At 47.7% G+C, this 26360-nt stretch overlaps 1 long non-coding RNA gene across 1 annotated transcript in view; it reads left to right on the top strand.

The window, feature by feature from the left end:
• The window catches only part of LOC138583163 (uncharacterized), a 116972-nt gene that overhangs the window by 9186 nt on the left and 81426 nt on the right, over positions 1–26360 (top strand). Inside the window, exon 2 of the long non-coding RNA XR_011305173.1 lies at positions 18312–18508. This is a non-coding gene — a long non-coding RNA (uncharacterized lncRNA). The remainder of the gene's footprint in view (positions 1–18311; positions 18509–26360) is intronic.

Here is a 26360-nt window from a genome sequence, read left to right as displayed (position 1 = left end):
AAGCATTCTCTGCTACCTTAGTCCTCTGTTCTTATTCATAAGTAACCAAGAACTGTGCTATTGTAGGATTACCTATTGCTGATTACTGCTCATATTCACAAGTGTGCTATCAATATTAACTTATTATTAAAGTGTGATATATTTCTATTGTTTAATTTTTCAAATAAACCTTTTTAAATTGCAAAACAAACCTACTTCTTGGCTCAGTGAGGTCAGGGGGATTCAAAGAGAGGGGCGTTATACAAGGGTTCATCATCCAGATTATAACTTGTCATAAAAATATATAAATAAGGGCTTCCCTTGAGTAATCCCAGACAAGGCACTGACCTAGTGGGAATGCTTGATTGGAGTCATTAACACAGTGGGGGCTCGTAGCCGGGGATTCTGGATTAGAACTATCACTTGTGCAGATTAATACAGTGTGCTAACTGACAGAATATATCAATTCTGTTGAATCACCACGCCGTGTAACACTGTAAAAACACCCATCAAAGGAACGCTCTAAGGAAATGGTCTGTTTTGCAAAATAAAATACAAACTTCTATAAGTCAGGAAGGAAATCAAGTTCCAGAATGACGACCTTGGTAGATATCAAAATAGCCAGAGAACACCTCTTACATAAGCTATTTGTGAGAGGTGAGTGGGCTCATCAGGACAAGGTGGTCTGGTTGCAGGCAATCGCACCCCAGATCACTGAAACAGGATCAGATATATGAATAGATCAGGGTCCCTTCCATGTGGCCCTGAGTGAACTATATATGGCCCCCAAGGCCAAGAATGAGCACAACAAGATTGCCAGGGTAGCGGCATATTTATATTTACATATGGGAGCCATACAGGACAAATGTGCTGAAGGCCAAGATCTGGCAAATAGGCAACTGATGGCATTAGAGAAGGCCCAATCTGACCTGGTCTCTTCTGAGCAGAGGCTGCAGAGGAGCCAGGAGTCAGAAAATGATAGTAGGCAGTATATTAGTAAAATAAAGGGGGATGTGGATATCCTGCAACAGGAAAAGGCTTACCAGGATAACAGATTTCTGGCCTTGCAGAAGGAGTACCAAGAAGGTTTGGATGCCCTACTGCAGAGCAGAAAAAGCTGGAGCAACAACTAGACTTTAACAGGGCATGCACAGAGCAGGTAGCCACCTTGCAAATCTGACTAGACAGAGAGAAAGAGGAAAGCAACAAATTGATTTTGAAAGACCTGGATACCTAGGCAGAGTTTGATCAAGAACGCCAGAAAGCTGGTGCCTTTCAAAGGCAGAGGGACGACCTGGCGGCACAGATGCAGGCTCTTAGTCAGGAAAGGGACACCTTAGGCCAGGAAGTCTGCCAATTAAAAGAAAACATTGAAGGAAATCACCTGGCCCTCTGGGGGCTGGGTGACCTCCAAAAAGAGCATCAGAACTTGTTAGAGCACACCAGGAGGGTGGAAGATGCTCTGGAAAGAAAGGAGCAGGCCAGTAGGGATGGGACTCAGGAGGTAACCCTCCTGCAGCAAAGACTGGCCCAGTATTCCAGGACCAATCAGGAGGCACAGAGAGAGAATGAGGCTCTCTGTCAGCACAATGATAGGCTCCAGCAACAGGTAGCCATGCAGGAGAGACTGATAGAGTCTAGTAAGGCCTTAACTGAGGAACTGAAAGCGCAGGCTCTTGCATTGCAACAGGGAGCAGGGGCTGATAGAGATGAAGTTCGCTGGGAAAGGGAAACACCTGAGCATAACCTCAGGAGCCCTAGTACCAGAGGCCTTCATCTCTCCCAGTCCTTGGACTCTGCCACCCCCATGTCCCCTGGCGCACATGAGCACAGGGCCACAGGGAGGGCAGATTACTATCCGGCCAAAAGTATGGGGTTCATAGGCCAGTACCTGCCAGGAATGGATGGGCGGGCATCCGGGTATGGGCACCTAAGCACAGTGCAATTTAGTGGGGAACCCCAGGAAATTAGGCCCACTAAGGGAATCCTGAAAACCTCTGCCCAGTTAGGTCAGTAGGGGGGGTACCCATCAAATCCTGACAGCAAGGAGGGATCGGAAGACTCCTCTGAGCGGCCCAGGACACAGGAGACCAGGTCCCCACATTCTGCCAGCCATTCCCAGGCTCGCAGAATCTGGGAGTGCCTGGAAGATCAGACGGGAACCTCTGGAAGCAGTGCTTCTGAGTCAGAGGATGAATGGACCAGGGTTACCCGAACTAAAAAGGCCAATAAGGCAAAAAGGGCCTTGCTTAAGGACCCCTTAAAGCAGATCAAGGCAATCAGGAGTGTCATCACGCCTTATCACAAGAACGCCAAGTATTCTGTTTGAGAACACTTGGAGCTCTTTGAGCAAATGATGGAGACTTTCCATTTGAAGGACAGCAGTAGCTGCATTCAGTATGTCAAATGGACATTCTCCCCAGAATACTCCAGTTTCTTTGCGGGGCTGGAGGACCAAAACCATTCAAGATGGTCCACATATAGGGTGGCCATCTTGAAACATTTTTCTGTTCACCGGAATCCCCAAGAGGCTCGCAAGGCAGCCTACAATTTTCAATGTGGGGAGGATCAGGCCCCACAAGAATTTGTGCAGGAATTGAAGCGTGCCTTTGCGCAGACCACCAGAAGGGTGCGCACGGACAGCAGAGAATTCATCAACACATTTTTCCATGCACTCCCCAAATACATAATGACCCAGCTCGTGAGAGATTTTCACGAGAAAAGATCTTTAGACTGGGTCATTGAGCAAGCCACCCACATCTATGAGGTGCAGAAACCGGTGGAAAATAAGAATCAGCCCAAAAACCCCAAAACCAACAGCACCCCTGCTGCTGCCAAGGTGGCAAAGGTAAAGGTTGCCCCCGTTTTAGATTTGGAGATGGGGGGGCCTAAAAACCTGCCTGCACCGAACAATTCACAGCCCAGAAGGCCCTCGGGGCAGTCACAGACAGGGAGTCAAGGAGGTAATCCCACAAATGGGGTCCCTCACTCCCCTGACTATGTAAGTCCCCGCTACCAGGAAAACAGACCAATCCTGGGTTATGTGTGGACTCCTCCAGCCCAAGGGGGGGATCCAGCCAAGCACCTGACCCAGGGAACTTCCCTCCTCACTTCCCCCAGGAGGGCAGAAATTCACCAAATCCTGGGCAGAACTTGTTACCCACGTATCCACCCAACTTCCAGCCCCAAAATCATCCATCCTTCTTTCCCCACTTCCCTGAGCCCAGACAACCTAATCCGGGAGAGGGGAGGCCAAGGGTGGAGGGGTACCCAAATCTTCCCAACCCGGGGCACTACCAGAGAAGGGATAGCTACCCTTCCCGGGATCAGGTCAGGGGAGAAAACAGAACCCCGTATCAACCTGAGCGGGTTTCCCAACTTGAGCGCCAGGTCCAAAATATGGCACGGTGTCAGAAACTCACGGCCTGCATTACGCCCACATGGTAAGGATAAAGGCAGGGTGGTTGCAGGGATTGTGGGTGGAACGTTTCTGAGTCGCTGCCACCTTTGTCCCCATTGCAGATGTACTTGGTGTAGGGGTACAAGGTGTGCAGGAATCAGAAAACCAGGAGGACTACGCTTCCCAGCAGCCCCGGGCCTGAAACTGCAGTTCCAGCAGCCCAGGAAACGCCCAGGACAACGCCCGACACAACACGCATGAGCGAAGAAGCTACCGCGCATGTGCGATCCCAGAAAGCTTGTCCGTGCTCGACTCAGCTGCCGAGAGGACGCATCTCACGGAGCTCCAGCGAAGTTTCTCGCGGGGCCGCCCTCGCCACTGGACACACCCTCAGGCCCCGCGATATCAAAGATAAGTACCCTGCCTGCTTTTTAAAGTTAACCAGAGGGAAGTGTGCACTGGAAAGAGACTCCGCTTACCAGTGACTTTTGAGGAAACTTACTCTGCGGGGGAGATACGCGAAAGTTCGCGAACTAACTGACCCACTAAACTTGCATGTGACATGCATTCGCCAGTTGCGGGTGCCAAAACGTAGCAGTATACTCGCCTGTTGCGGGTCATTCTATGCTGTATTCGCAGTAGCGAGCACTTGTGAAAAGCCACAAGGCGTGAAAGGGCAAAGCTAATTTTCTCCCTTTTTGTCAGGAGTGAGCCGCTATCGACAGCGACCAGATCGTTTCGCAACGCACAATCTGCGGAGCCGGCGGGCGGAAGAAGCGCACCGGAACACTCAGAACACTAGAGCTAAGTGCATTAAGTGTCAGAATATATGTTTTACTTGTGGTGTTCCGTAACAAGGGGCAGACGTTATTTGCATATTGAAGCCCGATAGACTATTGTGTTTACAGAAAATCCCAAAACTGGGGCAAACTTGTGAATGTGGTGAACAAGTGCTGGGTTCCAGTTTGAGGGTAAAGCATGCATGTGGTAAGAATGCATGACTGAATGAATGCCCAAGGAGTTACAAAGGCAACTACCAAGGAGAAGGTAGTCCAGGCTCAGAAGGTCAGAGTCTGGGAACAACTCAACCCTAAAAACCCCTCCCTATCCATAACAGCTCCCTAACCCTCAATCCGGTTATCCTACCATCCCGAAACCCATCCAATCCATGGACCCTAACCCTCTTTCCCCGTGGGGGTCGCGGTGACCTGTGCTTCAGCTAATCCAGGCGCCAAGACCGTCAAGGGGAGGTAGGAGTTCTTGCTACTTCCGCGTTGGGACGGACTTCGCCTTGACAGAAGCACGGACCCACGTATTTTCACACGCCCAAGTAGCACGAACTCCGGCACCATGGAAGACATAGCTCGCGTCCTACATGAACTAAAAGATGCTTTAGAAGCGACAAGGCAGGATTATGCTACACTAGCTCACCGTGTGCAGGAAACCACAGCACAAGGTAGACCCCTGCCAGATGGGCCTCCTCCAACCCCAGTACAGGTTCAAGTGACCACGGAGCCGGCCATGCCCTTAGCCACCCCAGAAAGGTACGGGGGAGACCCACAAAAATTCTCCATATTTATGACCCAATGCCAGTTGCATTTCTTGACTAAATCATCAATCTTTCGTTCGGCCCAGTCCCGCACAGCCTTCGTGATTTCCTATCTCACGGGGGATGCTGCGGCATGGGCTACCCCCCTAGTACAAAAAGACGATGCTTTACTGTATGATTGGGGGGAATTTCAGGAGGAATTTGGTAAAATGTTTGATAAGAAGGCGGCCTCCTTGATCCGGGACCGAGAGTTACTCACCTTACGGCAGGGAAGTAGGGAACTCATTTGGTATGTGACAACATTCAATAGATTAGTGGTTGAAGCAGAGTGGCCCCATGAAAAAAGACTGGCCCTTTTTTATCAAGGCCTTAGGGAGGAGTTGAAAGATCTAATAGTGCAGGTGGACCCGCAACCAACCACCTGCACGGGAATGATAGAGTTAGCCCTACGTTTAGATCACAGGCAAGGAGAAAGGAAGCAAGACAGACGTAAATGGGAGACCAAACAGTATTCGACAAGAGTGGATTATCCAAGAGCTGCACCTGGTTCGAAAGCAACAGAGAAGACTTCGGAAGTTGAACCCATGCAAATCGGAACGATCCGCGGACCGATCTCCAAAGAAGAAAAAGAGAAACGCAGAAGAGAAAAGCTGTGTATGTACTGTGGCAAGTCAGGACACTTTGTGAAGGAATGTGGGGCTAAACCAAAGAACTCCACTTCGCCGGGAAACGCCAACGCTCGCCAGTAAGGAGGGGGGATCTACCGAGCCAAAATCATCACAGTGCCCCCAAGCATTTATTGGGTAACGTGTCACAGGTACACAAAGCCCATGTTACCGTTACTGGAATACTTCAGACACGCCAAAGGGATCAAGCCATCACGTTAATGGTGGATTCAGGGGCAACCGGTAACTTTGTGGACTCTGGTTATGCTGTTAAATTGGGTTTACCAGTTGCCACTAAGAACATACATGAGGAGGTTTGATCAGTCGATGGATCTTTGTTGACATCAGGACCAGTGACACAGCAAACAGGGGAGATGATTTTGAACATCCAAGGGCATAAAGAGTGCATTCAATTCGATGTCATCGCCGCCCCCCAGTTTGGTTTCATCCTGGGGCTACCTTGGCTGGCGTTACATAACCCGGCGATTGACTGGGCACGTGGAACAGTGTGTTTCTCTTCTAGTCTCTGCCGTAAACAGTGCACTAAAGAATTGGGACATGTGGTGCAGGTTCTAGGGGCCACACAGGAAAACAAAGGAGAGCCGCTAGTGGGATTACCGCAAGAATACCAAGAGTTTCAGGATGTTTTTAGTAAAAAGGCGGCAGAAACTTTACCACCGCACAGGTCGTTTGATTGTAGGATAGATCTGGAACCAGGAGCCGCCCTGCCGTGCAGCCGGATTTACGCCTTGACGGAATCCGCGAACCAACATTTCAAAGAGTATATTGACACCAACCTCCAGAATGGGTTTATCCGTCACTCTACCTCTCCCGTTTCTTCACCGTTATTCTTTGTTCCGAAGAAAACTGGAGATCTCAGGACGTGTATCGACTACCGTGCGATAAACCGCATAACAATCAAGAATCGGTACCCCCTACCGTTGATACCGGTCCTGTTGGATCAAGTACGAGGAGCCACAATGTACACCAAGTTGGACTTACGAGGTGCTTACCACCTGGTGCGGGTGCGTGAAGGGGACGAATGGAAGACCGCCTTCAGAACGAAATTTGGACTTTATGAGTACCAGGTCATGCCATTCGGTCTCTGTAACGCACCCGCCGCCTTTCAACACTTCTTGGATGAAGTCCTACGTGGTTTCCTAGACATTTTTGTCATTGTTTATATCGACGACATACTGATCTACTCTCGGAATAAGGAAGAACATGTGCAACATGTCAGATCCGTTGTACAACGTTTACGAGAGCACCATATGTTCACTAAATTGGAAAAATGTACCACAGTGGAATTCTTGGGCTTTATACTCTCTCCCGAAGGCGTAAAAATGGATACGCATAAGGTACAAGCAATTCTGGATTGGCCAGCCCCGCAGATAGTCAAGGAACTACAGTCAGTACTAGGATTTGCAAACTTCTACCGAAGGTTTATCCAGGGGTTTGCGGAGAAAAGCTTAGCCATTACCCGCCTGCTCAAGAAAGGGAAAAAGTTTGTGTGGGATACGGAGGCAGAACACAGCTTCAAGTTATTAAAGGAGGCGTTCACCATTACCATTACCGTTACCATTTCTGGTGGAAACGGACGCTTCTAGCTATGCGTTGGGAGCGATATTATCGCAACGAGACCAATCAGGGCGTTTACACCCAGTCGCTTATTACTCAAGAAAACTTAACCCTGCAGAACAAAATTACACCATTGCAGATCGCGAGTTACTAGCCATAAAGGCGGCTTTTGCAGAATGGAGGCACTATTTGCTGGGAGCAAGGCACACCATAACGGTGCTGACGGATCACCGCAATCTCCAGTTCCTAAAGTCGGCAAGAGCTCTCACTCCACGGCAATTACGATGGGCAATGTATTTTGCAGACTTTGATTTCGTGGTAACATACCGACCCGGACAGGAGAACAAGAAGGCAGACATACTTTCCAGATATCCGGAATCATCAGTTTCTCCTAGACCTGAGGAAGCTGTAAAACCCATTGTGCCCTTAACCAAGATTGTAGGGAGCGTGATCAATACCTTGCTGGAACAAGTGGGGAATGCCATGACAGCGAATGAGTTACTTCAATGGGAAAACCCACAGTTAAAATGTTCTTTACAAGAAGGCATACTGTTCCAAGGCAAAGAAGTGTATTTACCGACTAAGAGTCTACAGGCTCAAGCCTTCAAATGGTGCCATGACTCCCCACTGGCTGGTCACCCGGGGGTGCACAAAACACAAGAACTACTGCAACGACACTATTGGTGGCCCAACTTACACAAAGACGTGCGAGAATATGTGGCAAATTGCGAAATATGTGCTCGAAATAAAACAGATCATAGGAAACCAGCAGGACTATTGAGACCTTTACCCACTCCCACAGAGCCATGGCATACAATATCATTAGACTTCATTGTTGAATTGCCCCCGGATCAGGGTCAAACCACGATATTGGTAGTAATAGATTCATTTACTAAACTTGCTCACTTCATACCCAGTAACGGCCAGCCGACGGCGGAGGAATTTGCGAATCTTTTTCTACAACATGTCGTTCGCCTGCACGGAATACCACAACACATAGTCTCGGACCGAGGAACGCAGTTTACGTCAAGGTTTTGGAGGCATTTCTGTAAGAGAATAGGAATACAGTTGCAGATGTCTAGTAGTTACCACCCCGAGACCGACGGACAGACTGAGCGACTGAATCAGACGCTAGAACAGTACCTTCGCTGTTTTACACACGGCACTGAAGGGGGTTGGGTTGAACTCTTGCGGTTAGCAGAACTAGCATATAACAATTCTCAACATACCTCCAGGGGATATTCTCCTTTTTTCATGACTTACGGATACAATCCATTCGTGCACCCAAGTGGAGAATGAATTCCGGATGCATTGCCCTCAGTACAAACCAAAGTGGCTCAGTTAAAGCAGGTCTGGAAAAAGGCCCGACAAAACCTGATCACAGCCAAGAACACAACCAAGAAGTATGCTGACAAAAAGCGCCGTGCTAACCCGGATTATCAAGTGGGTGATAAAGTTTGGCTCTCAACACGACATTTGCACCTCTCAGGTTCCCGAAAATTGAAGCCCCGCTTCATAGGCCCGTTTCGCATTACACAAGTGGTTAACCCAGTAGCGATGCGACTTCGCCTTCCAGACCACATGAGGGTTCACTCTGTATTTCACGTAGCGCTCCTAAAACCAGCAAAGCCCCATATGCGCATGGACAGACCACCACCTGTCCTCATAGAAGGGTACCCAGAGTACGAAGTTAAGGCCATACTGAATACACGAGTGAGACGAGGTAGATTGCATTACTTGGTTGATTGGGTGGGATTTGGTCCTGAGGATAGATCCTGGGAACCTGCCACCAATGTGCATGCCCCTAGATTGGTACGTTTATTTCATCACAATCATCCCACAAAACCTGGCCCTTCTGCGGGGAGGGGATGTACTGTCAGAAACTCACGGCCTGCATTACGCCCACATGGTAAGGATAAAGGCAGGGTGGTTGCAGGGATTGTGGGTGGAACGTTTCTGAGTCGCTGCCACCTTTGTCCCCATTGCAGATGTACTTGGTGTAGGGGTACAAGGTGTGCAGGACTCAGAAAACCAGGAAGACTACGCTTCCCAGCAGCCCCGGGCCTGAAACTGCAGTTCCAGCAGCCCAGGAAACGCCCAGGACAACGCCCGACACAACACGCATGCGCGAAGAAGCTACCGCGCATGCGCGATCCCAGAAAGCTTGTCCGTGCTCGACTCAGCTGCCGAGAGGACGCATCTCACGGAGCTCCAGCGAAGTTTCTCGCGGGGCCGCCCTCGCCACTGGACACACCCTCAGGCCCCGCGATATCAAAGATAAGTACCCTGCCTGCTTTTTAAAGTTAACCAGAGGGAAGTGTGCACTGGAAAGAGACTCCGCTTACCAGTGACTTTTGAGGAAACTTACTCTGCGGGGGAGATACGCGAAAGTTCGCAAACTAACTAACCCACTAAACTTGCATGTGACATGCATTCGCCAGTTGCGGGTGCCAAAACGTAGCAGTATACTCGCCTGTTGCGGGTCATTCTATGCTGTATTCGCAGTAGCGAGCACTTGTGAAAAGCCACAAGGTGTGAAAGGGCAAAGCTAATTTTCTCCCTTTTTGTCAGGAGTGAGCCGCTATCGACAGCGACCAGATCGTTTCGCAACGCACAATCTGCGGAGCCGGCGGGCGGAAGAAGCGCACCGGAACACTCAGAACACTAGAGCTAAGTGCATTAAGTGTCAGAATATATGTTTTACTTGTGGTGTTCCGTAACAAGGGGCAGACGTTATTTGCATATTGAAGCCCGATAGACTATTGTGTTTACAGAAAATCCCAAAACTGGGGCAAACTTGTGAATGTGGTGAACAAGTGCTGGGTTCCAGTTTGAGGGTAAAGCATGCATGTGGTAAGAATGCATGACTGAATGAATGCCCGAGGAGTTACAAAGGCAACTACCAAGGAGAAGGTAGTCCAGGCTCAGAAGGTCAGAATCTGGGAACAACTCAACCCTAAAAACCCCTCCCTATCCATAACAGCTCCCTAACCCTCAATCCGGTTATCCTACCATCCCGAAACCCATCCAATCCGTGGACCCTAACCCTCTTTCCCCGTGGGGGTCGCGGTGACTTGTGCTTCAGCTAATCCAGGCGCCAAGACCGTCAAGGGGAGGTAGGAGTTCTTGCTACTTCCGCGTTGGGACGGACTTCGCCTTGACACACGGGATCTGGGTCACATACTGAGGGCTCAACAGAACCCTCAGATAAGCATGCCACCGCAGAATGCCCCAAACTCTGGGCCTGGTGATCCAGAACAATGACGGGGGCAGCACCCCGATAACCCACCGGTTCCCAGGGAGGAGGCACAAGAGGAAGGGGTGTGTCAAGCCTTGGAGGAAGCTGCCTTCCCCACTTGTAAACAGCCCCTGTAAGCCCAGGAACCAGAAACAAAATCTCCTGCCCCTGAAAGTCTGCCTCCCAAGGAGCAGAGGGGGGGTAGGAGAAACAAAGTACCGAAACAGACCCATTTTGTGGAGGAGGTACAGGTCTTCCAATTTGAGGGCGAGGGATCCTCAGAGGATCCTGGGAAAAGGATCTTCTCCTTCAGAGATGGGGGAACTCCTCCCAAGGAAAAATGGGTCCCAAGGGATTCCAACCCAGACTGGGTAGATGTGGGGATTGAGCTTTCGCCACCCATCATTCCATCCGAGAACCAACAATACCAAAAACCCCTGGTTCAAACCCATCCAGGTGACTGCCTCCAAAAAGGGGGGGGCGGCCCAGAACCGGAACCAGGGGAACCAAAAACCGCATCAATATCCAGTTGTAAACTTTTTCTTGCAGATTCCCATGACTCTCCACAGAATTCTGCCCAAATCTCTTCTCTCGCAATGTCCAAAACTAAAAAAGTAGCCCACCAGTTTTCCAAAAATGTGCATTATCTGTGCCCCATTGAAGAGAAGGAGGGAAGATACTATGCCCCGCTACAAATACAGGGGCAGGGTACAATTTTGGCACTGGTGGACACTGGATCCCAAGCTACCCTTCTGTCCAAAAGGGCCTTTGATGAACTAAATGCAGGAAGGGGGGAGGAATACCAGATTCCTCTCACCTCTGTTCCTGGACAACTGCAGAACTTTGGAAAGAAATTCCCGTCGAGGGGACTGCAGATTTGGACATCACAATTGGGCGACACAAGGTGAAACACCCGGTCATAGTAGTGACTCCAGAGGGCACCCCTTGTTTACTAGGGAATGACCTCCTGAGAAGGTTGTCACCCCTAATAGATTGCGTAAACAGGGTCCTCTGGACCCAGACTAGCCGACCAATAAAACTAAAACAGATTGTCAACCATGTTAGTTTAAACGGCACATGCCACATAGTTGAACAAAAATCTGACCAAGTAGAATTTCACTTCCAGAACAACCAAATTCCAGATGTGACAGTAATAGCAGTAGGACAACAGACCGGTGATGGGGGGGTCCTCTCTATTTCTGAAAATCAACCTTCCTTCCAGTTTAAGGTGGTATTCCACACTGGAAGGAAACACTCTGAAATTCTTTACCAATCCACAATCAGACACTCTCACTCCTATAGTCCAGAAAGATGTGAAATCAGCTCAGAGCCTGGCTGATATTCAGCAAATTGGAGAGCAGTTGTTCATCCCTTTTCAGTTAAATGAGGGGAAGGACTCTGTTCTCGTCCGAGTGGGTGTGAACAACGGTAAGAGCTTCATCAGCGAAGCCATGATCCGCCAACTCCCAAAAGATCCAGCCATTCCCGCATTCAAACTGATAGACAAATGGGAAATGGACCTGGAAGCACCTAATTCCAAACATCTCCTGCCAAGCAGGTGTATGCTCAAAATCTCCATTGGTAAGAAGAGCATAGTCCATAATTGTTGGGTCGTGCGAGACGCCACTGCCGCCTTTTACTTAGGCAGTGACATTCTCAATCGCTTTGCCATTAGGTTGGAGCTAATAAACTTCAAAGCTTGGTCCCGATTAGCGGATAATCCCATGGGCTTTGATGATCCAGAAAAAGCATTTAGGTCAGCTCAATTGCTACCTTATGCAGTTGAAATTCAGATTGAAGAGGAAGTCACCATCCCAGAAAGGACCCGACAATTCTCCCTGGAAGTGAAAGTTAAAAGAGGACAAAAATTGAAAAACCCTGATGCTTATATTCATCTAAATGCTTCTCTCCAACAGCAAGGGTTGGGGGTAAACCCAACACCATTAGTCAACATAGAACATGACACCATTCCAATAGAGGTGGATAACAGCGACTTAAAGAGTATTACTCTAGCCACGGGCACCATTATTGGAATGGCGGTTGATGACCGACATTTCTCCATTGATTTAGGAAATGAACTGTTAGGACCAATCCCCAAGGACTGTTTTGACAGTAACAGTGATGACAATACAACACCAGACAGGATCTTTACCCGGCCTGGGGGGAACTTCCTGGTGTACACCTCTTGCCCTTATGGTAAGGAAGATGTGACTTGTGACTTCAGAGGGGATGAGGTGATTTTCCAGGTCAATGAGGGCTGCCTTTCCCACCTGAAGCCTCCGGTCCAAATCAGCACTCTGACCAGGGACTTCTCCACCCAGTTGGAGGAGGCCGCTGAGATAGCAAAACCAGAAGTCTTTCCAGGCTTCAGGCAGATGGTGGAAGAGAGAATCAACCTAGCTGATGCCTGTGTGACTCTGGAACAGAAGCAAAAGTTGAAACAAGTTTTCTTGGATTTCCAAGATCTCTTTGCGGTAGACTTATATAACTGTGGTCACACCGACATCCACACAACAACAATTCCCACGGACCCTGGCATGACTCCAGTGTTTGTGAAGCAATATCGCTTGCCTCTTGCATCAATGGAGTCCCTTACTGAAATAATTAAGAACCTTGAGTCCCGGGGAATAATCCGTCCAGTACACAGCGCCTTCAATAATCCGGTGCTGGGAATATTGAAGCCAAACAGCCAGTGGAGACTCTGCGCCGACCTTAGGGAGCTCAACAAATGGGTCCATACTTCCCGATGGCCTCTGCCCTACATTGACCAAGGGCTGGCCCAGATTCAGGGGTCACAGTTATTCAATGCAATAGACCTGACCAATGGATACTGGACCGTGCCTGTCAGTAGGGAGGACCAATACAAACTGGCTTTTACCTTTGGGGGCCAGCAGTACACATGGACCCGGACTCCCTTCGGATACATCAACTCCGGCAATGAATTCAACATTTTCCTACACAAGGCCATGCCCGACTTGGGTGCGAGGGGTAACCTTGCTTATGTAGATGATGTCCTCATTAAAAGCTCATCTGTGGAGGAACATATAGCGGAGATCCGTTATGTCCTGACCCAGTTGAGGGCCGCCGGAGCAAAACTTTCCTTCCAAAAAGCACAGTGGTGTAGAACACGTGTTAATTTCTTGGGGCATGAGATTACTCCTCAGGGTCTCTGTCCCCAGGAAAAGAAAGTGGAAGCACTCCAGAAACTAAATGATTCCACAACTCTGCGGGAACTAAGGAGCCTCCTTGGACTGACTAATTACAGCAGAAAGTTCATTGAGGGCTACACAGAGATCACCAGACCCCTTATTCATCTTTTGAAGGGGGGGGTCAAGTGGGAATGGGGTCCAGAACAATCCGAGGCAGTAAGACAACTCAAAAGAAGCCTCTCACAAGCGCCTTGCCTAGCTTACCCTGTCAGAAACAAGGAGTTTTTCCTGGAGACTGGGTTCTCTAATACGTGCTTGACGGCAGTATTATACCAAAGGCATGACAAGGTCAATAAAGTAATCTCCTATGCAAGCAAAACTTTATCCTCTGTGGAAGAAAAATTCAACGATTGTGAGAAGGCACTCCTGGCAACGGTGTGGGTATTGAAGAATTACCGCCCGTTCATCCAGGGGGACACATCATAGTGGAGACTCCACACCAGCCTCTGCAATGCCTCCAAAGTGACAGAATCCGGGCCGGAAATGTGAGTAATTCCCGAATTACTTCCTGGATTCTGTCAATGCAAGGCTTTCCTGTGGAGTTCAGATATGGCCAAAACAAGAAGAGCCCCCTCACGCAAGGTCTGGCTGACTTGCATGATTGTGCCAGAGAAAACTGTCTCGAGGACGAAAGTCTAAAAATCAAGGACAACATGGAGGCATACCTTAATTCCCCACACAAAGTCTTTGAAGAAGACAAGTGTGAGGGAATGCCCACTGTCTATGTGGATGGATGCTCTTACCATGTTGACAACAACGGGGAAAAAGAACTGGTGGCCGGCGTAGGGAATGCATGGGTGAATGAGTCCCCAGAACCCTCCGCTGGGTACAAAATCGGTCCCCGAAGTAGTCAAGTAGCAGAGTTGATGGCTGTGCATCAAGCCATCCTCACTGCTGTCCAACATTGACTCCACGAACTGATCATAATCACAGATTCGGATTATGTACGGAACGGGTTCGTGGAGCACCTGGTCAATTGGAAAACCAGAGGCATGCTATGTGCTAACAACAAACCCTTGAAACATCTGAAGTTGATCCAAAACATTGATGATCTGGTCACATCGAATGGGATGACCATCTACTGGAAAAAGATCAAGGGTCATCCCAAAGTAGAGGGACCAGACAAAATTGGAAATGACTTAGCTGATGAGCTGGCCACACCGGGGCCATCCAAGGGGATCTAATAGAGATTGAGTCCCTGTTGGGGGAAATCCAGGTCACGGCTATCACTAGGTCCCAGACAAATGCTCACAATGATCTTTCAACTGCAAAATGGAGTTAGGAGACCCCAGATGCCGATTTGATTACGGCTCAAAAAGGGGATCCAATATTTGGTAAGTTTTACCAACACATTGAGGACCCTGAGAACTTTCCCCTGACGGATACCGATTACATTGGGAAAGAGGACCTGAGAGTGTTGATGAAATGTCCAAAGATGTTCCGAATCCAAGACGGTTTGTTGGTAAGGAAATCCCAAGCTGGCCATGATCAGTGGGTGGTCCCTACCTCATTCCGAAGCCTGATGTTAAGTCACGCCCATGATGCGGCCACCGCCGGTCATAGGGGGTTTCATACAACCCTTGAGATCTTAAGAGAGGTTTCATACTGGCCACACATGGGGCAGGACCTCGACCAATACTTGAAGGGGTGTCTGGTGTGTGCACAATTTCAGCCATCATCCCTCACACCGTGCACCTCTCCAAAAGAGGGGGATGACACTGCCATGGTCAGATTTGCAAATCGACTTCGTAGGCCCTGTGATTTGCTGGTCTAGAGGAAACAAGTACATGTTGACGGTCACATGCTTGTTTACCAAGTGGGTGGAATGTCTCCCGGCCCCAAACTGCAAGGCAGAAACAGCAGCTGCCCTGATGATTAACCACATCTTTTCCTGTTTTGGTCTACCTCAAAGGATTGAGTCAGACAGAGGTAGCCATTTCACCAGCGAGGTAATGACAAAGATGTGGGAGATACTGGGGGTCAAAAGGAAGCTACATATTGCTTACCGGCCAGCTTCTTCTGTAGAACGCTATAACCGAACCATTGTGAACATCTTAAAAACGTTTGTGACAGATTCTGGGCCAAGTTGGGATATCCGATTACCTCTGGTCCTAATGGCCATCAGATCTACCCCTTCATCTGCAACCAAAATGTCACCATTTGAGTTGATGACTGGACGCAAGATGGTGCTTCCCCAGCATTTGCTCTACAGGACCCAAGAGCAGACGTTGATCAATGCCTCCACAACTCACGAGTATGTGGAGAATTTGAGGAAACACCTCCAACATGCTTTTTCCTATGCTCAGCGGAATCTAGAAAGATCAGCTGATAGCATGAAGACCCATTACGATTTGAAAACTTCCAGGAAAGTATATAATGTGGGAGACCGGGTCTATCTATACAATTTCCAAAGAAACCAGGCCAAACAGCAAAAATGTTTGCCTACATGGAAGGGACCGTTTGAAATTATAGACAAGATCTCCCCAGTAGCTTATAAGATCTGCATCCCCAAAGGTAGTATGGCGGAAGGGGAAGACAAGTGGGTACATATAAATCAGCTAAAGTGTTGCCATCCCAGACACTCTCTGCAGCAACTGGAGGAATCCTCTGGAATCCCAGAGGGGGCCGCTCCAGAGTAATTCAGTTCCAACCCTAAAATATCCCGCATATAGTCTCTAAAATATCATGATTCTGGTATGAAAATGTTTCCTGTTATATCTTGTTTTTTAAAATAAGACTGCAAAATGTATCCGGATGTATAAAATGTATATGTTCGCCACACCATTAATAGTGGTGGAAAAATGTCTAGGAATGTGTATTGCCGCTTTGCTTTATCATCCTAGGAGAGATGAAACCATGGAGACTGACCAAGGAGAACGACCCGGGGACCGGGAGCAAAGATCCGAGGGGCCCAGGGTACCGCCCAATATTCCCATCAGGACAGGCGAGGAGAACCGATCGATCCAACCGGATGGAGGAAAAGATGCTGAACTCTGCCATCTGCGGAATTGGAAGAAGATGATGCGGACATACCAGCGCGTGGATCAAAACATCCTTTGCACCCGACTCCCCCTCGACTTGAAATCAAAGCGCAGTCGGGCGGGGGGGCTTGTTGGGTGTCCTGACCCACGTTTGGACTATTATGCTGCAACACTTGGTGCTGTGGGCTCAGGAAATCAAAGAGGGCGGAAAAGCCCACATTTGCGCCAGAATCCTGGAGAACTGCAGTTTTGCGCACAGGAAAATGGTCCCCTGACCTGCCACCCATCAGTGCTAAGGAATATGGTGCTGTTCAAAATCTGTTGTTATTAATGTCAGTAATGGATGCAATACTGGTGCTCACCACTACCAGAAAGCCGGCGTTTTAAAACCACCAGACACTTGTAAAACTGAACAAATTAACCAAACCAGGCCAAAGAAAGACTTACTAAGAGGTAGATACAATGTAAAACTATATTCTGAAATTACTTGAAGGAAGTAATTGTCTAATGTATGTATTGAGAATAGCTGGGGATGTCAGCAGCTTAAGTGAATTTGGGTTTAAAGCCACTAAAATCGAAATGTTTAGAATAAATTATTGACCTACCTTTGAGTGTCACATAGGTTGAAATTGTTTAAATGTCATAGTTTTGAACTTAGAATCAGTGTTCTAGCTCCATGTGTAAAAATTGTTGGTTTGAATGTAGAAAATGGGAACCAAAGTGACATTTAGCTGAAGCCTGGCTTAAAGAGATTGAATTCTGTCTGACCACTACCCCCGACCGGAGTTGAAACTTGATCAGCAGCTGTGTTCCCAGGCCTGGTTGCATTCTGCTGCCCCTGCCAAAAGGAGATGACACCTCTCTGATTGAATTAGGGGAGTGGCACCTGGGGACTGCAGGAAACTGAACAAAGCACTGTCTTGGGCTCAGGCAAATGTTATATTGGGGGGGGGTCGTAAAATAGCTTCCTCTTGGGAGAAGTGGGAGGAGAAGTGCCTCTGTGAGCAAGCTGAGCTTGGGGGAAGTGGACAAACCAGAAATTCCACCATGTGCTTTGGAAAACCACACCCCTTTGGGGCCAGAGCATAATTTTAAAAAGATGGATAATTTATAGTGCGGACTTGTAAAAATTATATAAATAATATCATCATTCTTGTGATTTTTTTGTGCACATTTTAAGAGGTGTCAGGACTTTGTGGTATGTTCTGGGGAGTAGCAGCAGAAAATAAGGTTGTTACTCCAAATGTATGCATGTTAAAAAATCTGACACTTTATCATCTGAAACCCATATCCCTTGTGCACATTTGTGTAAAATCTGGAAAAGTTTAGAGGTCGTTATCTGGATGAAAAGGGCAGAATTCTGTCAAAAGTGGACACGACATCTTACAAAGACAGGGATCGGATGGTTTGGTGCTACAGAAAATATGTTAACTGGACATATGATATTAGAACAATGGTACATAGATAAATGGGTATTTGGATCAGAAATAGATTTGTGTGCAATTTGACAAGGGGAGGATCCTCTGACCATAAACCTACCTCATCACTCTGACTCACTGTTCCCTTCTCAAATCAGGTCAAAGAGAAATCCTTGACCTATCAAATCGTGAGTGGGTTGGGCAAAGAAAGTGAGCATCCACACCCATTTTCAAAAGACATAAAAAGAGCCACTGGAACCCAGGCAGGGACATTCACTTTCCACTTTCTTGCAGGACACTTTGCCGGGAGACTCCAGACTTCAAATCCATCAATCTCCAGAGAGACCAGAGATCCAGAGAGACCAGATCGCTGTGCAGTGCTGAGAGCTGACCCAGATCGCTGTGCGCAGAACCAGTACCCAGTGGTGAGAGAACCGCAGCCAATCCTGACCTGATCCGTGACGAAGTCGCATTGCTGTCCAAAATATAGTGTGAGTACTCAGCCAGAACTGTGCAAAACCAATCTCTTAGTTTAAAACAATCTAATTCAAACTATTTTAACCTATTGAGAACTGCATCATAGAAATCGTGTCCCTCCTGTTGATTCAAAGCTGCAAAACTGTCATCTGTCATTCTGAGCTTTACTTTTATTTTGAGAATCTACCTTCACAAAATCGTCCGTATCTCTGGAACCATTTGTGATAGAAGTGAGATTTATTTTAAAGCTGAGATTCTAAGCTTTCCAACAAGCTCTAATAGTTCCTTCATAATTGCGCTCGACGCACGCGACTAAATTGCAGCGATTTGACATTTTGTTTCATTTCAGCCACGTGTAAAAATATTTGTCTTTTGCTTCCATTACGGAATTCCGTTTTCAACCTGGTAACCATCCCTGAATCATTGATAGGGCTGGCCTGAACTGATTTAAAGTATCTCTCATTCACCCTGAACCTCTAGAGGGAATTCAAATCATTTTTAGCATATTTTCCTCTTCTTTGCATACCACCTTTAAAGTACTTTGCCCGTGTTTAAAGTCATCCCTTTTTTCTCTAAGCTTGCTAGGGGGGAACTGAATTCGTATTGTACTGTGATTGTATTCCTGAAGACGGTGTGTGTTACTTCCACCTCCTTACATTGCATAGAGGGGGGTGAATTGTCAAAAGAAAAAGCGATCACATTATCTCTTGTTGAAATCATAGCAAATTATTTCTGTGTTGCATTCTGTCCCACCTTGCATTTCCTTGAACCATATGAAGCATTCTCTGCTACCTTAGTCCTCTGTTCTTATTCATAAGTAACCAAGAACTGTGCTATTGTAGGATTACCTATTGCTGATTACTGCTCATATTCACAAGGTGCTATCAATATTAACTTATTATTAAAGTGTGATATATCTCTATTGTTTAATTTTTCAAATAAACCTTTTTAAATTGCAAAACAAACCTACTTCTTGGCTCAGTGAGGTCAGGGGGATTCAAAGAGAGAGGCGTTATACCAGGGTTCATCATCCAGATGATAACTTGTCATAACAATATATAAATAAGGGCTTCCCTTGAGTAATCCCAGACAAGGCACTGACCTAGTGGGAATGCTTGATTGGAGTCATTAACATTGCAGGGTCAGAACAGCCTCAGAGTGAGAAAAATAAAGTAATTCCTCGAATCCTGCGTACCGCACTGCCAAGCAGTACTGCCCTCCAAGTCTCCGTGAACGTTCCCATTTAACCCTCTTCCGATCCCTCCTGCCCAGCAAACTATCGCCCAATCTCTATCACTCCCTTCCTGGGCAAGCTCCTGGAGAAACTTGCCATCTCCCAGCTTAAACTCCATGCTGAATCTGTTGGTAGTCTTCATGACCATCAGTCTGGCTTCAGAGCTGCCAGAAGCACGGAAACTGCTCTACTGAACATCCGTGAGGATCTGCTCTCGAACCTTGACTCTAACACTCCATGTGTTCTCATTCTGCTTGATCTCTCTTCTGCCTTTGATACTGTCAACCATACCATCCTGCTCAACCGTCTCCGTGATAACCTGGGTATCACTGGTCAGGCTCTGGCGTGGCTGACCTCTTTCCTCTCCAATCGACCCTCCCAGGTCCAACTGGGGTCTTTCCTCTCTGACATCTTTTTCTCTACCTGTGGTGTCCCCCAGGGATATAACCTCTCTCCCTGGCTTTTCAACCAGCATCTGGCACTTCTCGCCCACCGCATTGCCGCTCTCTGCTCCAACTTTCAGTGCTATGCGGATGATACCCAGCTAATTTTCAGGCTACCCTCGGCCTCCTCTTCTCCTTCTCTCATCTCTGACTGTCTTTCTGCAATCGAGGAATGGTGTGCCGCCAACAACCTCTGCCTTAATGCCAGTAAAACTGAGATCCTACTCCTCGGCACACCCACTCCCTCCTTCCCTGCAGCTCTCTGGCCGGCCTCTCTTGGCCCTCTTCCTGCTCCTACCTGCAAGGCAAAAAACCTCGGGGTCATCTTTGACTCCACACTCTCCTTCTCTCCTCACATATCCAACGTCTCTAAGAAGTCACACTACCAGCTACACCTCCTCAGAGGTATCCTTCCTTTCCTCTCCTTCCCCCAGAAGCTCACTGTCTCTAGAGCCCTGGTTCTCTCGAAGCTGGACTACTGTAACAGCCTCTATCTAAATCTGCCTGCCTCTACCCTCCGCCCCTTGCAACTCATCCAGAACAGGACTGCGAGACTTGTCCTTGGCCTCAAGCCCAGGGACCGTATCTCTCCAGGACTGAAATCACTACACTGGCTCCCAGTGACTGCGAGGATCAAGTTCAAAACCCTCTGCATTGTCCACAAGGTCTTCTGGGGCCTTGGGCCAAAATGCCTTCAACTCTCTCTTCCTAAATATCTTCCTTCTCGAGCTCTTCGCTCATCCGCCTCCAACTCGCTCAGGGTCAGCTACTTCTCCAAACAACGAGTTGGGGGCAGATCTCTCTCCGCTGCAGGGGCCTCCCTCTGGAACAGCCTTCCTGCCTCCCTGAAACTTGAGGAGAACCACCTCTGGTTCCGGAAGCACCTCAAAACCTTCCTCTTTGCCTCTGCTTTCTCTCCCACTCTCCCCTGCTAAAATTACTGAAACTGCACTGAATCTGCAACTGGGCCACTCACTGTTCTCGGTCCTTGGCCCAGCCACTCTCCCCTGCACTGCCTCCCTGGCAACCCTTGCACTACGGGACTGTGTCTGTATCCCTACAGCCCCCTTCCCAGCACTTGTCTGCACTTACCTTGCTGGCCCCTGTTATTTATCCTGTATGCTATTAACCCTGTACTGCACTTTCCCCTCTCCCTTTCCCCCTTGCACTTTTCCCTTCCCCTCTACCCTTGCACTTGCACGATCTGAATGACACCTGGCCTAGTAGGATCGTTGTCTTTCTCCCCTTGTTCCCCCGCCTCGTAACGCCTTGAAACACTTGCGTATAGGCGCGTTATAAATACCATATCATATCATATCATAACATAGTAAGATCCCACTGTCTCAGGAATGTTTTCCACCTTGAGCCTGTCGCATCCAAGTCCCCATCGAGTGTGTTACATTCCTGTGGCAGTCTATATTGAAATCGCCCCCTAATACAAATGATTAGATGCCAACCGTTCAATAATTATGGATTGCTTTAATTCTCTGTGATTAGCATATAAATTGATAATCAACAGGGAGCCAACATCACTTTGTTGTGATAAATCGCACAAAATGGATACACGGAGGATAGGAGCATAAACGATCTATTGAATTAGCCCATTCTTGCTTAGCTGCAACCAACATACCACCTCGGGGCCTACCAATCAAATTTACCAATACCATTTACTGGCATACCTCAAAGCCGTCAAAAGAGACTGCAACCAGTCAGGAAAGATTCCCGTATAATGATCAGTTCTACTACGCCAAGTTTCACAATGGTGTTTTTCTGACAGGTGAGGTGCTTAAAGCCTCGGGAATTCCAGCTGATAATGTTAAAAGTATGTTCTTTCAAAAGGGCCCCCTGAGCCCCAGTCACCTGAGTGTTTGGAACCCAAACCCAATTCCCCCCCTCTGCTTCTTATTAGGCTGATCTGCAATTGCTCTTGTAAAGTGCTGCATACAGAGACTCTCACAGCCAAGATTCCATTCTAAGTAGGAAGGGGCAAATCGGGGTCCATAATAAGTGCTCATGTGCATGCCCCTAAGTCTTAGGTCATTGATGTATGACAGCAAGTAGTTTTGGACCAGTATGGAAGGGAGATCAATTACAGCCATGTCCAAACGGTAATCTGAGATGAACTCCACTCTCGAAATCTCCCTAGAGGTAATGTTTCTCAGTGTCGGAATGTCATGCAGCAGGGACCGAATTGTGCTTTGATTAATGATTAAGTTCTCTTCATCATGGAACACATACTCCATCCTAAATCATTTACTCCTTTCCAAAACATTTCCCGTCCCATTCTGTTGACCTAGTCCTTGAGCCATGGGCCCCCCTGCTTTTTGGCCCTTACTTCCATCATTCCCTCCAACACACCCTCTCGGGCATTCTTGTGTGAAGTCTCCCACCTGCGCACACACCCTTTTACGGGAGTTAGAGGTTGCTGGGGCCTGTGACTCTCTTGTTAGGGCAACTCTACCTATGTTGGTCGAGGTTGCCACCATTTCATTATTCACTTGAGCACCTATATGATGGTCCTGTGAATTTTCCTGTGTTGGTTGATCAGTGTGGCAAGCCATCTCCATTGTATCAGAAAAAGCATTATGCCCAGGTACCTTAATGGGGGATTCTACTATCTGAGATTTTTTTCCCCTTCTTCATAAATATGGATGCCACTTTTAATACTTGAATCGCCTGACCCACTCTTTCATGCAGGCCTGTGTCGCCTTAATCATTCTTGTTCGACCTTGGAGTGGGCAGTGCACAGAGAAATATTAATTTTATACCATTCTTGATATTCCGCCTCTTCTTGTTTTGGGGTTTTCTCTCCTGGGGTTCCCTACAACATGAGCCATTGTAGCCTTGTACCTTCTTTTCATTTTCATTGTGGGTGCAACGAGGTCAGTCTGTGGATCTGTGGGAAGTTCCTTCTCCCTCGCCTCCATTACCCCCATGTCCACCATTTCACAAGGGAGGTGGGCCAGCCTTATTAACTCCTCCAAGACCGACTCAGAGAGTGGCGTGTCGTTCAGATCATTAAGGACTAGCTCAGCCCCCTTCACCGGTATGATTTGCTCATTTTGATAATTTGTTGGGCTGATTACTGCTGGCCATTTTTGTCAAATTTGCTTGTATCTCTCCTAATTGGGCTGTTTATGCGACGAGGCCAGTTTCATGCCACCCAATAGTGCTGAATAGTGCCTCCATTATGATTTAATTGAGTCCATGACTCCCCAATATGTTTGTATTTACTGCTGTCTTCAAACCCACCCTAGACGTGTCACAGCATTCCAATTCCTTGGTTACTTTAAATAGGATTACGGAGTCAATCTGCATTTTGCCTTTTAGTAGATCAAAGAGGTTCACAAGTGAATTCTAAGGGCGGGCGAGCGGTCGGGGGATATCTGCCCTGCACACCTCGGCTGACCACTGCAGACCACTCAGTCACCACTCTGTGTTTGAAGATTTTAAAGGTGAATGTTCGTGCTCATACACTATCCACTGACTCCTTGATAGCAACTGTGGAAACACTCAAGCTCCGTCAGTTTCTGCTGTGGCCACTGCGGACCACTCAATCACCACTGGGTTATTCGCCTGGCTCAAAATTCCTCATCTTCCACAGCATTGCTAGATTCAGAAAAAGGATGAAAGTGGCAGAGGGCCTGATTTACAAAGCGTTTTCCAATGGGATTGCGTCATTGTACAAGGCTTTTGTAAATCAGGCATAGAGATGCTTGGCAGTTTGGCTCAGAATGAAGGACGGGGAGGGAAAGCTGTTCATTACTATAAAATTGAACAATCAATGCCTGTGAAAGAGAGGCTGAAGGAGGGAATTCTCTGGAAAGACGATAAAAAACAAGCAAATTGTTGCTGTACTTCAAGACCTAATCAGAGCTGCTGCAGTCAAAAAGCATTCAATACATTATGACCCTGGCGGTAGTCGTGCCAGTAAATAGTAATGAATTTATCGGCATCCGGCAATGGGCACTTACCAGGGCATTACAGCCCCGGCGGACCCGGTAAATCCCCATTGCCGGGTGCTGGTAATTATTACTCGCCATTCTCATTTGAGTCCCATTGGACTCAATGGGAATGGGGAGGCCGGATGCACCGGCGCCATTCATGAATGGCGCCGGTGCATCTGTCAAGGTCTGCTCACGGGTGCCGGACCGCCTGCCAGGTCAGAGCTGGCGTGCGGAAAGGCACCGTGAGCAGAAGTCGTAGTTTGCCGGTCCGGTAACAACGGTGCCGGTAGCTTACCAGCACCGTTGTTACCGGACCCACCGGCAAACTTGTAATGAGGCCCATTATATCTAAAATATGTTTACATTGTAAAAAGCCTTTATGCAGAAAGAACTGGTTGGACTTTCAAAACAATTCCAACGAAAATGGTTTTGAATTGAGTGTTATCAGTGAAATGCTCAAATGATCAAATTCATATTATTTTTGTCTTGTTTATAATGTGCTGAGTGTACACATCATTGCCAGCTTGATTCTCATCAGCAGCCAGCGGACAGGCACAAGGGGGCAGATTATTCCCTTGAAACTTGAGAAAAAACATCTTCGGTTCCAGAAACTTCTCAAGACCTTCCTCTTTGCCTCTGCCTTTGTCCCCCTTCTCCCCTGTTGATCTGTTTCTTCTCATGGCATTGTGCACCTGGCCACCCTCTGTTCTTTCGGGCCAGGTATCTGCTCACCTTGCCATCCTCCTGCACTGCCTCCAGGCCACAATCTGCACTATAGTTCTGTATCTGTACCCATACAGTCCCTTTCCCACGTTTCTTCTGCACTTATCAGATATACCTTTCTGACTAACTTTCACCTGCCACTTGCTGGCTGCACTACCATGCTTTAAAGCCCTTATTTATTGTTTATTCTATTTAATATTTATTTATGTTTCCTCTCCTCTGATTCTCACTTTCCACTCCCCCTCCCACCCCCTGCACTTCTCCCCCATTTTCCTTTCCCTTGCACTTGCGCTTTCTTAAATGTCACTGGGCCTAGTAAAATCGATGTTTTCTGTTTTTTCTTTGTTCCCCTCCCTTTCTGCCTGGACACTTGTGTACGAGCGCAATATAAATAAAATATCATTTCATTTCATCTGAGTCTGTCATGGAAAAGCAGCAAAGGGAAAGGGGAAGCTTTGCACTACAGCTATCAGCGCTAGTCTTGGCTGAAAAACAGGATCTTGAAGGAACCTCTCTTGAACAGCTTTTTGCTGCTTTACCAGATCTGGGACCTGCAAAGTCCTGGCCCAGTTAAAGCCCTGAGACAGATGGGACACATCCACTATTTGCATTCTGTGCTTGGCGGAATTAATTACACATAGCAATACACATTGTGTTATGCTCACGGTACTGTCACTCTCTTCTAGTAGAGTAGAAATTGAGAGCCTAGGATGCGCGTTAGGGCATAAAGGGATATTCTGTTGCCCAGGGAAGGTGGGACAGTCCATGAATAGATATACATACAAGTAGGAGGAATTTGAAGAGTAACCAATGTTGCATAGAGAGCCCTCATGAAAACGGTGAGCAGAGGTAGGAGGGACGTGGGTGGTTGTAGAGAGTGTGCATAGAAAAGTTATGAATTTTATAGCTGCACAAAGGAGAGAGTTTATTTGAAGTCTTTGGAAGTGGTTCAAGCAATTAACAAGACAGGCGAGAACAGGGTGCAAATCAAGATTCTGGTAGAGCTGCAAGGGACGTGGGTACACATTTTGTCAAAATATAAAGGTGTATTCAGGTCGCAGTGTCAGTAAATGTAAGGAGGATTCAGAGCTTTAGTTCACTGACAGAGATGGCCCTGAAGTCGTGACCCTTGGGTTGAGGAGATCAGGGGAAAAGTGCCAGGAGGAAGAATACGTGCAGCGTTGGGAGCTGGGAGTTAAAAGACCAGTCTAGCAAGAGTTGAACATTAGGCAACAAAGAGCCATCCGGTGGTGTGTGGCGGAGTGAAAGTTGAAACTACAGGCACATCGTTTGCTGGTGAAAAACGAAGGAGAACAAATGTGGGTGTCATCTGCAAAGAGGTGAAGAAAGAGATTACTTTGCTGAAAGAAGAGCTGTGGAGAGTAACAGGAAGTGAGCCATGAACAGACACATGGGGGATATTCACAGGGGAAAGTTAAGAATGGAGGGGAAGGATAATGGTTGCACGAGATGAAGGACCAGTCTGATAGAGGAAGGAGGCTATCCAGTCTACTGCAAA

This window comes from Ambystoma mexicanum, chromosome 3q (genome assembly GCF_040938575.1).
Source record: "Ambystoma mexicanum isolate Mex_15411 chromosome 3q, UKY_AmexF1_1, whole genome shotgun sequence".
In the NCBI taxonomy this organism is placed as follows: domain Eukaryota; kingdom Metazoa; phylum Chordata; class Amphibia; order Caudata; family Ambystomatidae; genus Ambystoma; species Ambystoma mexicanum.
This window is presented reverse-complemented; position numbering and strand designations above follow the sequence as displayed.